Consider the following 9,558-nt stretch of genomic DNA (forward strand, 5'->3'; position numbering starts at 1 on the left):
GGGGAGGGAGAGAGAGAGGGAGAGAGGGAAGGAGGGAGAGGAAGGGAGGGAGGGAAGGAGAGGGAGGGAAGAAGGAAGGGAAAGAGAGAGGGAGAGAGAGGGAGGGAAGGAGGGAGGGAAGGGGGAGGGAGAGAGAGAGGGAGAGAGAGGGAGGGAAGGAGAGTGGGACAGAGAGAGGGAGAGAGAGAGGGAGAGGGAGAGAGGAGAGAGAGAAGAGAAAGGGAGAAGAGAGAGAGAGGGAGAGAGAAGAGATCTGAGCATTCTAGATTTTTCTCTCTAGTTCTATTATTGTATACTTCTATTGCATTCTAATTTACTCCTTTTTACAGTCATGAATATTATAACCAAATATGATTCTATGAAGGATCCATACAATCCTACAAAGTAAAACTTAAAGACAAAACATCTAGAATTTGGCCCTTTTTGAGTTAAATATTATGCCATTATAAACTAATATAAAATAAACTGTGTTGCTAGCTGCAGTAGCATTGACCTGAAAGCCTTACGGGATGAGACAGGAAGGTCAGGAGTTTGAAACAAATTCTCACCTAAAGGCTCCTCAGGAGCCCTGATGTCCAACTTCCTCTTACTTAACCTTGCTCTGTAGCAAGCACTTGCCTGAAGGCAAACTGAGGAGGAGACAGGGTTCTAAGGTGTGGAAAAAGAGGGATAGTCACTCCAGCCCCAGGAGGACCAATGCAAGGTCATCCAAGGTCTCAGAATTGCTTCACCTGGCTTCAAAGTTGCACTTGATTTACACCCAGCCCAGCCTCTGGACAGGCCTCACTTCTGAGAATTTCCTAAGTTAGGAGCAGAGACAGGAAAAGAGGACAGAAGCCCAAAAGGAGATCTCATCCTTCAGAAGTCAGGTTTAAGTCTGGTTCAAGCATCACTGGCAGGACTCAGTCACCACAGCAAGGCCCGCTCCTCACCCTCCTTCCACTGCTTCCACTTCTACTTCACTTTCAGAAATGAAACTTAAGAGAAAAAACCAGGCACATACAACAACTAGCTTAGGAAGACAGAGCCCCACCAGAACAAGCCCTCTGACAGAATGTTCCTAAACCCCACATGAAACAGACAGAGCCGGAAAGTGTGTTGCTAGATCCTCTTTACATAACTCGGTAATCATTCCAAAAGTCTCTGATTATTTTCATCCACATCCCAGAAAGCCAGGGTCGCCATAGTGGCTGACCTGGTAGCCTTACCTGTGGTGAGGGGGCTGTGAAGTAACTGTCTGAAGTACCGCTCTGCTGAGAGGGATGCTATATGGACACCGAGAAAATTTGTGTTTCCTGAGGACTGTCCACAGAAGCAGAAAGAGGAGCCCCTGGACAGTCTCAAATTCCCTTTCTCAACTGCCTTCCAGCTCCCATGAGACAGGAAGTGGACAAAGAAAGAGGAGGCTCCTCCTTCAAACCTAAAGTCTGTCCAGATAGCTGAGTGGACTTCTGTTTGTCCAGTTGCAACATCAGACCCTCCCTAGGGTTTAAGTGCTATAGGTGAAGGAAGAGTAGGAACCAAGATGGGCTAGGTTGGGGGTAGAGGGGTGGAGGTGAGCCATAGTGTGGGTAAGGTGACTGAGGTTGAGAATAGAGGCAGTTGCAACTTACAAAAAGTGAGAAGGGGGGAAATAGAGGAAAGAGTGGCTGATTGGGATAGAGCCTGCATTCACACAGCCCACACCCACCATTACATGGTTTCATTTGGTTCTTCTAAGGCAAGTTTTCATTGTTCAGCCCAGGCTGGCCTCAAATTTTCAAATCTTACTTGTTATTCTCTCTCTCTCTCTCTCTCTCTCTCTCTCTCTCTTTCTCTCTCTCTCTCTCTCACACACACACACACACACACACACACCCCTCCTCCCTCTCTATGTCTCTGTCTGTTTGTTTGCTTTTTTTTTTTCAAGACAGGGTCTCACTATGTAGACCTGGCTGTCCTGGAACTCACTCTGTAGACCAGGCTGGATTTGAACTCTCCGAGATCTGCTTGCATCTACCTTCGAGTACTGGGCATGTGCCACCACGCCAGGCTTCCTTTAATTTCTCAGCACTGGAATTACAGGATTATGCCACACACTATTTCTATTAGTGGTTAGTTGGGAAAGCGGTCATGAGAGAGGGATTTGCTTAAAGGATATCTGATATATACTGGGTGCATATCTACACATAAAAGAGAGGTAACCCAGTTTGATGCAGTGGCTGCGTCCTTCCTCTTAGTGTAGAAAGAATGCCAAGACTAAAGACCCAGGGTCTATTTTCATCTTTCCTCACTGAGCCTGTGGAAGTGTTTCAGGGTAACCAGAGGTCCTCGACATCTATACAACTTCTTCCAAATCAGCAGGAGTCAACAACATCTCAGCAGCCACTCTATGCCCAAGACCAACTCAGTGAGAGCACGGAACAATGCAAAACATGGAGGCCTCCGACGCTTCTTCCCCAATCCGTGTGAGAAGCACCCTACCCCAGTGTAGGTGAGAAGCGGCCTGAAAGACGAGGCTGCTATCCTAAAGAGACGGAGTCGTCTGAAAACAGCCGCGTTCCATGCGAAGACTCTGCCGACAAAGTGAGCCGCTCACCCCACTGACTGCTCCTCAGAGGGCTGAGGAGAGAATACACTCACAAAAATGTATTGTTTCCTGATGCCAAACTGCGGTGCGTAAATGCCTGTAGAGAGCTACATAGAAAATGCAATAGACTCCAGAATTAGGCAGTGGTGATGGTGTGCATTGTGGAAAATATACTAAAACCTACTGAACAGGAGACTTTAGCTTTGTATGTGTGTGTCATGTAGGTATGAGTGCCGTGCCTTCAGAGGCCAGCAGAGGGGATCAGACACCCTAAAGCTTGAGTCACAGGGAGTCATGTGCAGCCCAACATGGATGCTGGGAACCTCGCTTAACTGCTGTGCCTCAAGAAGTTGATACTTTAAAATGGCGGGTTTCTTTGTATAGAACTTTCAGAAGGAAACTTGACTTTAAAAATGCCCTCACCTCAGGGATAAGGGAAAAATGGCTCAACAGTTAAATGTACTTAGTGCTCACGGAGAGGCCTCTGGTTAAATTGCTAATGCCCATGTCAGACAGCACACAACTACCCTTAACTGAGGCTCTAGGAGTCCAACCTGGCTTCTGGCATTCAAGGTCACTTGTACACATGTGTACAAATCATACACATAACAATATGTATAACAATATGCTATATGTACAAATACTACATATAACAATAACTAAAAATAATAAACCAAACATATTTTAAGTGTCTCTACCTCAAAATGAGATATTGGTTCAATGAAGCTTATATCTAGTTTAGTTTTAGTAGTTCCAGGGATTTAATTTAAAGCTTCATGTATGCCAAGCTTCATCAATTCTTCATCTTCAATCCTCCTTTTTTTTGAGGCGGGGAGGGGGGCAGGGGTCCCTGCAAGTGTTACAGCCAACAATCCAGGTGAGGTAAGAATAAAATCTGGTTTCATCTTGACTTAGTTAGCTGCTGCCCGGCCAAAACTTCTGAAGTCTGACTCCAAGTGGTTTATTTTCCACCCATTTAAACACAGCAAAACTTTGGAAAAAGAAGTTTCCACATGATAATTATCACAACAAGGTACTGCTCTATAGCAGAGAGCACACATGACCTTTTCCACAAGAATGGCTTGGACTGATTGAGAAACTGCTCCAGAGCCTGGGCCTGAGAAGGAAGGGTTTGTAATAAGTCTAAGGTTGGGTTCAGATGGCCGGAAAACAATGCTCAAGATTCTGGGGGATTCAATGAGGGCTGGCCTTACAGAATAGCAAAAATCAATAGGTATTAACAAATTCATTCCAGGCTTCTGGATGGATATCACATGACAATTTTTTTCATTGAAGGAAACTGCCTGGGTATTTAACATCTCTGGTTTCTCCGGTGTTGTCTGTGATCACACGAACCATATGTCCTTCTGCACTCTTTACTTTTTATTTTGAGATAGTGCCTCACTGAGTTGCCCTGGGTGGCCTTGAACTCTGGAATGGCATCTGGCTGTGAGCTTGCAATCCTCCCGAGTAGCTGGTGCTGGCGAGAGTTCCAGGAAGTAAGCTGTGTCTGTAGAGACTGATTGATAGAGCTGTCGCGGTGTCGGGAGGCTGGAATGCTGCAGGTCCAGAGGCCTGTCTTATCTCCAGCTCTAGCCCCTGGGCCCGCCATTCCTTGACCACCTCTGTATTAGAACTAACATCCATTGACTAATGGGTAGAAACCTTTCGGAATTTATTAACATAGCAGACTATTCACCAACCCCAAAGCTATGGACGTCATCAGATAGCATCTTGGCTTTCCACATCTTGCTCTAACCACCTCTCTGATGTACAAAGAGAGATACAAACAGAGCCATAGATCCAGAACTGTGCAATTAGCTATGCCATGGATAGATTATAGGAGCTGATGTTGAGGTAGTTTGAAACCATAAACACATAAATGCAGCAACTTATCTCCATATCAGAACCTTTAATAAATCCCTGGGAACACTGCTTCACTGGATTTGCTAGAAGGAGTTCAAGAACGAATGTCCAAAAGAAAAAGGTATCCATTCTGGAGGCCAGAAAGGACACCTAGACAGTCACGAGAGGGGTGAGCAAAGAAATAAAGGGTAGTAAATAAGACTTCTAAATCCAACTTATGAGTCACTTACAAAGGAGTCCACTCTTCTCCTGACTCTTGTTTCTTCAGCTTCAAAATGATTCTGGGCATGGCAGGAGGCAGCAGATGAGCTATGGTCAGATTGGCCAATGTAGCAAAGACTTGTAGAATGCAGGCCTCTCTTAGCCAGACATTAATAATTCTAGGGATAAATTATTTATAAGAAAATTACTGGTGGAGGGGTGCATTATACAATGTTCAGTGTAAAAGAACATTTATTGTGGGGGCTATTCCCAATACCATACAGAACTTGCTTGCCAGATAACTGGTCACTGGTTGTAGGAACACAGAGCAGTTCTTACACTTCATTTCAATAAAAGTCAGTTCTTTTAGGATTTTGGTTTATAAGATGGCCAGTTCAATGCTTGCTATTTTTCAACTGTAAGTTTTAGACACTTTCATATTAGATGCAAGAGACTTCTCATTATTTTAATAGCTTGAGAATGTTATTCTTATCAATTTTAACCAATTTTCAAAAGCTCTTGTCTATTTTTTTTTACAGTTAAATTTTTTTTTTTATTTATTTATTTATTTTTTTTGGTTTTTCGAGACAGGGTTTCTCTGTGTAGTCCTGGCTGTCCTGGAACTCACTCTGTAGACCAGGCTGGCCTCAAACTCAGGAATCCGCCTGCCTCTGCCTCCCAAGTGCTGAGATTAAAGGCGTGCGCCACCACCGTCTAGCTTCTTGTCTATTTTTTATTCACTATGTATGTGTGTGTCTGTGTGTAAGGGTGTACCTGTGTGTGTGTATGTGCCTACAGAAGCCAGAGGGAATGGGTATTCCTGGAACTTGAATTAAAAGCAGTTTTTGAGCCATCCAACATGGGTGCTATGAACTGAACTCAGGTCCTTGGCTGAAGTGATTCATGCTCTTAACTGCTGAACCATGCACACAGGAACTCTGCCAGCCCAGTGGTTCAGGTTTGTCCGGTCCCACAACACCCAGAGGAAGCTCCACTCCCAGGCACTCTAACATGCCTAGGATCAGAGGTGAGGAGGACACAACATCTGTCCCATTACTGGGAGTAACTGGGACCAGCAGGATCCAGGCACACAGGAACTCCGCCAGCCCAGTGGCTCCAGTTGCTTCCGGTCTGTCTGGGCCGGCCCATGCCCTAAGCAGACCTTGGGCACAAACTCTGCAGTCAGTCCCAAAACACCCAGAGGAAGCTCCACTTTCAGGTGCTCTAACAAGCCCAGGGTCATGGGATCCCGGGATCGCAGGATCCCAGGATCCCAGGATCCCAGGATCACAAAAACAGCTTGACTCTGAGGAGTTCTGACACAACCAGGATCCCAGAAAGGACATGCTCCAGTTATATTTAGCAAGGGCAGGTAGCACTAGAGATAACCAGATGGCAGGGGGCAAGGATAAGAATATAAGCAACACAAACCAAGGTTACTTGGCATCATCAGAACCCAATACTCCCACCGTAGCAAGTCCTGGACACACCATCACACTGGAAAAGCATTCAGATATAAAACCACTTCTCATGATGATGATACAGGACTTTAAGAAAGACATAAATAGCACCCTCAAAGAAATACAGGAGAACACAGGTAAAGAGCTAGAAGCCCTTCAAGAGGAAATACAAAAATCCCTTAAGGAACTACAGGAAAACACAATCAAACAGGTGAAGGAAATGAGCAAAACCTTCCAGAATCTAAAAATGGAAATAGAAACAATAAAGAAATCAGAAAGAGAGACAACCCTAGAGATAGTTAGTAGAAAACCTAGGAAAGAAATCAGGAGTCATAGATGCAAGCATCACCAACAGAATACAAGAGATACAAGAGAGAATCTCAGGGGCAGAAGACACCATAGAAAACATTGACATAACAGTCAAAGAAAATGCAAAAAGCTCCTAATGTAAAACATCCAGGAAATCCAGGATGCAATGAGAAGACCAAACCAAAGGATAATAGGTATAGAAGAGAGTGAAGATTCCCAGTGTAATGGACTAGTAAATATCTTCAACAGAATTATAGAAGAAAACTTCCCTAACCTAAAGAAACAGATGCCCATGAACATACAAGAAGCCTACAGAACTCCAAATAGACTGGACCAGAAAAGAAATTCCTCCCATAACATAATAATAAAAACACCAAATGCACTAAACAAAGAAAGAATTTTAAAAGCAGTAAGGGAAAAAGGTCAAGTAACATATAAAGGCAGGCCTATCAGAATTACACCAGACTTCTCACCAGAGACTATGAAATTTAGAAGATCCTGGGCAGATGTCATACGAACTCTAAGAGAACACAAATGCCAGCCCAGGCTACTACACCCAGCAAACTCTCAATTACTTTAGATGGAGAAAACAAGATATTCTATGACAAAACCAAATTTATACAATATCTTTCCACAAATCCAGCCCTACAAAGAATAATAGATGGAAAACCTCAACATAAGGAGTAAAACTATACCCAGAAGAAGCAAGAAAGTAATCTTTCAACAAACCCACACAAACCTAACTCCACCTCTTACAACAAAAACAACAGGAAGTAACAATTACTTTTTCTTAATATCTTAACATGAAAATTAATATTACCAACATATTCTAATCGATTGAAATCCAAAAATATGAGGAATTAGAAATTTATTGACTGCCATCCAATGGTCTCTCTAATTTGGTAATTGGAGAAATAGGTCCAATATTATACAATCCATACACACTTTCAGCTTGTTTGTTCGTGATAGTGTCTTGCTGAATACAACATAATGGTCTTGTGATCTTGCTTCTCCTATGTCAGCCTCTCTATTAGTAGTATTGTTTATTTCATGTTTTTACACTATACTATGGTTTTCAGAACAGCTTACATATTTTAAAAGTATTTATATACCCAAAAGAAATGTAGACCATTAAATAGTAGGGAACTTGTAAGAGAACAACAAAGTGTGAGACTGAATGCTTTGCTTGACATTTGTAACTCTTGTATCAAGTTATTACAGTAAGTGCCAAGATTTTAAGCTCTACTAAATATAAAAGAAACAAACAAACAAAAACACTTTATATATTTATGTTCATTTAAGAAAATATTAGTAGCGATGTATTATTTTGAAATATACAGTTAATACATTTGGAGTTATTTAAAATTTATATCGAAAAAAAGGTATGTATTTTCAGTAGTGCCATAGACAAGCATCTATATAAGACTGTTAAATTGATTGCTCTTTTATATCAAACAATACTAATTTTTATTGTTATAATATTTTACAAATTTTAAAGAATATGACAAAAAAGATATTGTAGGTATTGAAGGGGGTCTCTGGGAGGAATTGGGGTACAAGAGGAAAACAAGAATGTGATTTAATTCTATTTACTTAAAATATGTTTTTAAATGTTAACAAATTCAGATAAATTGAAATCATGTAACTTTTCTCATCATATTGCAGTAAAACTTAAAAAAAAAAACTGCTGAGCCATGCTTTTTTGAATATTTCTATGATATTTATTATGAAATGTCTCCTGGGTAGAGGTTAATGCAGGACTCACAATGTAGCCCAGAGGGTGCTTCCCAAGTGTGGGGTTATAGGTGTGCACCTCCACATCTGGTTTAGAATGTTCCATTTTTAAAGAAGTTCATGATTATTGAGCCTTCTTAAGGCTTTATTAATAATTCCTAATAGTAATTATAGTTTAATTATTCTTGTGAGATCTACTTATTTCTATGATTGCTAGCTTGTTTCTTATCATTTCCAGTCTCCCATTTTGGAACTTGTAATCTTTCTAATGCTCTCACTTTAGGGCTGTATGTTTATTGTTTTGCATATGTAGCTCTAGACTTTTGCCTCTTCTTCCTGTTCCTCCTCTCACTCTCACTTCCTTCCACATCTCAGGGTAGAGCACCAATGAATGCTAATATCCTCTCTCTCTCTCTCTCTCTCTCTCTCTCTCTCTCTCTCTCTCTCTCTCTCTCTCTCTCTCTCTCTCTCTAAGACAGGGTTTCTTTGGCTGTCTTGGAACTTGCTCCATAGATCAGGCTGGCCTTGATCTCAGAAATCTGCCTGCCTCTGCTCCGGAGTGTTGGGATTAAAGGCATCTCTTTCAATAGACCCAAGTTTTAGCATGTTGTCTATGTTGGCAATTTCTGGTTCCCTTCCTTCTTTGGTTCAGTTTCCTTCTAATATTCCTAAGTATAAATTCAAATTTGAATTACAATTGTATTTTTTCACTGCCAAAATATATATTTTCTATTGACATGCCCATTTGAAGTTTTGGCCAAAGTACCTTTAAAATGCATAGTTAGACTGTGGGATGTTCAACACAAATAGGACATTTATATCCCATTCCTTCCCCAATGCTCAGCGATCTTTATGGAAGGTGGAATGGAAAGAATGTAAGAGCCAGAGGACAGGAAGAACCAGAGCCAAACCATGTCTTCTGGATATGATAGGACCACGCACCCGTGGGTGCATAACTACTATACTTGTTCACTCAAGACCTGCAGAAGATCAAGCCAGCCAACCTTACACTATGGAGAGGGGAAGGCTCAAAAGACATCACCTTAACTGAGGCGCTATTGATAGGCGATGGCTTCTGGGGCAGGAAGGATCTTTTATAAAGGATATGCCTCTTGGGTCAACCTAACTTTGTGGGTGTCCCCCGATATATGGGTAGCGCAAACTGAACACAGTGGAATATTCAAAAGAAAAAAGGAGGTCAGGAAGTTGGGGAGGATACATAAGAGGAGTTAGGGGAAAGAGGGGGGACTGTATGTGATCAAAACACACTGGATACCTGTGTGAAATGCTCAAAGAATGAATAAAAATCTTTTATGAAGAAGGAGAATGAGGAGGAGGAGCAAGCAGCAGCAGGAGCAGGAGCAGCAGCAGGAGCAGGAGCAGGAGCAGGGAGCAGGAGCAGGAGTAGCATCAGGAGCA

At 42.2% G+C, this 9,558-nt stretch overlaps 1 protein-coding gene across 8 annotated transcripts in view; it reads right to left on the bottom strand.

Moving 5' to 3' along the window:
- Positions 1-9,558, bottom strand: part of Lyn (LYN proto-oncogene, Src family tyrosine kinase) — a 113,629-nt gene that overhangs the window by 57,012 nt on the left and 47,059 nt on the right. For 2 of the 8 annotated variants that reach the window (XM_031366717.1, XM_031366720.1), the window contains one exon: positions 4,666-4,815. The exons of 4 other annotated variants lie outside the window; for them this stretch is intronic. The gene's annotated coding sequence lies outside the window, so the exon portion shown is untranslated. Of the gene's footprint in view, positions 1-1,208; positions 1,357-4,665; positions 4,816-9,558 lie in introns of those variants that run through there. 2 more of the 8 variants (XM_031366723.1, XM_031366718.1) reach the window with 1 other exon arrangement.

Source organism: Mastomys coucha, unplaced genomic scaffold (genome assembly GCF_008632895.1).
Source record: "Mastomys coucha isolate ucsf_1 unplaced genomic scaffold, UCSF_Mcou_1 pScaffold14, whole genome shotgun sequence".
NCBI lineage: Eukaryota > Metazoa > Chordata > Mammalia > Rodentia > Muridae > Mastomys > Mastomys coucha.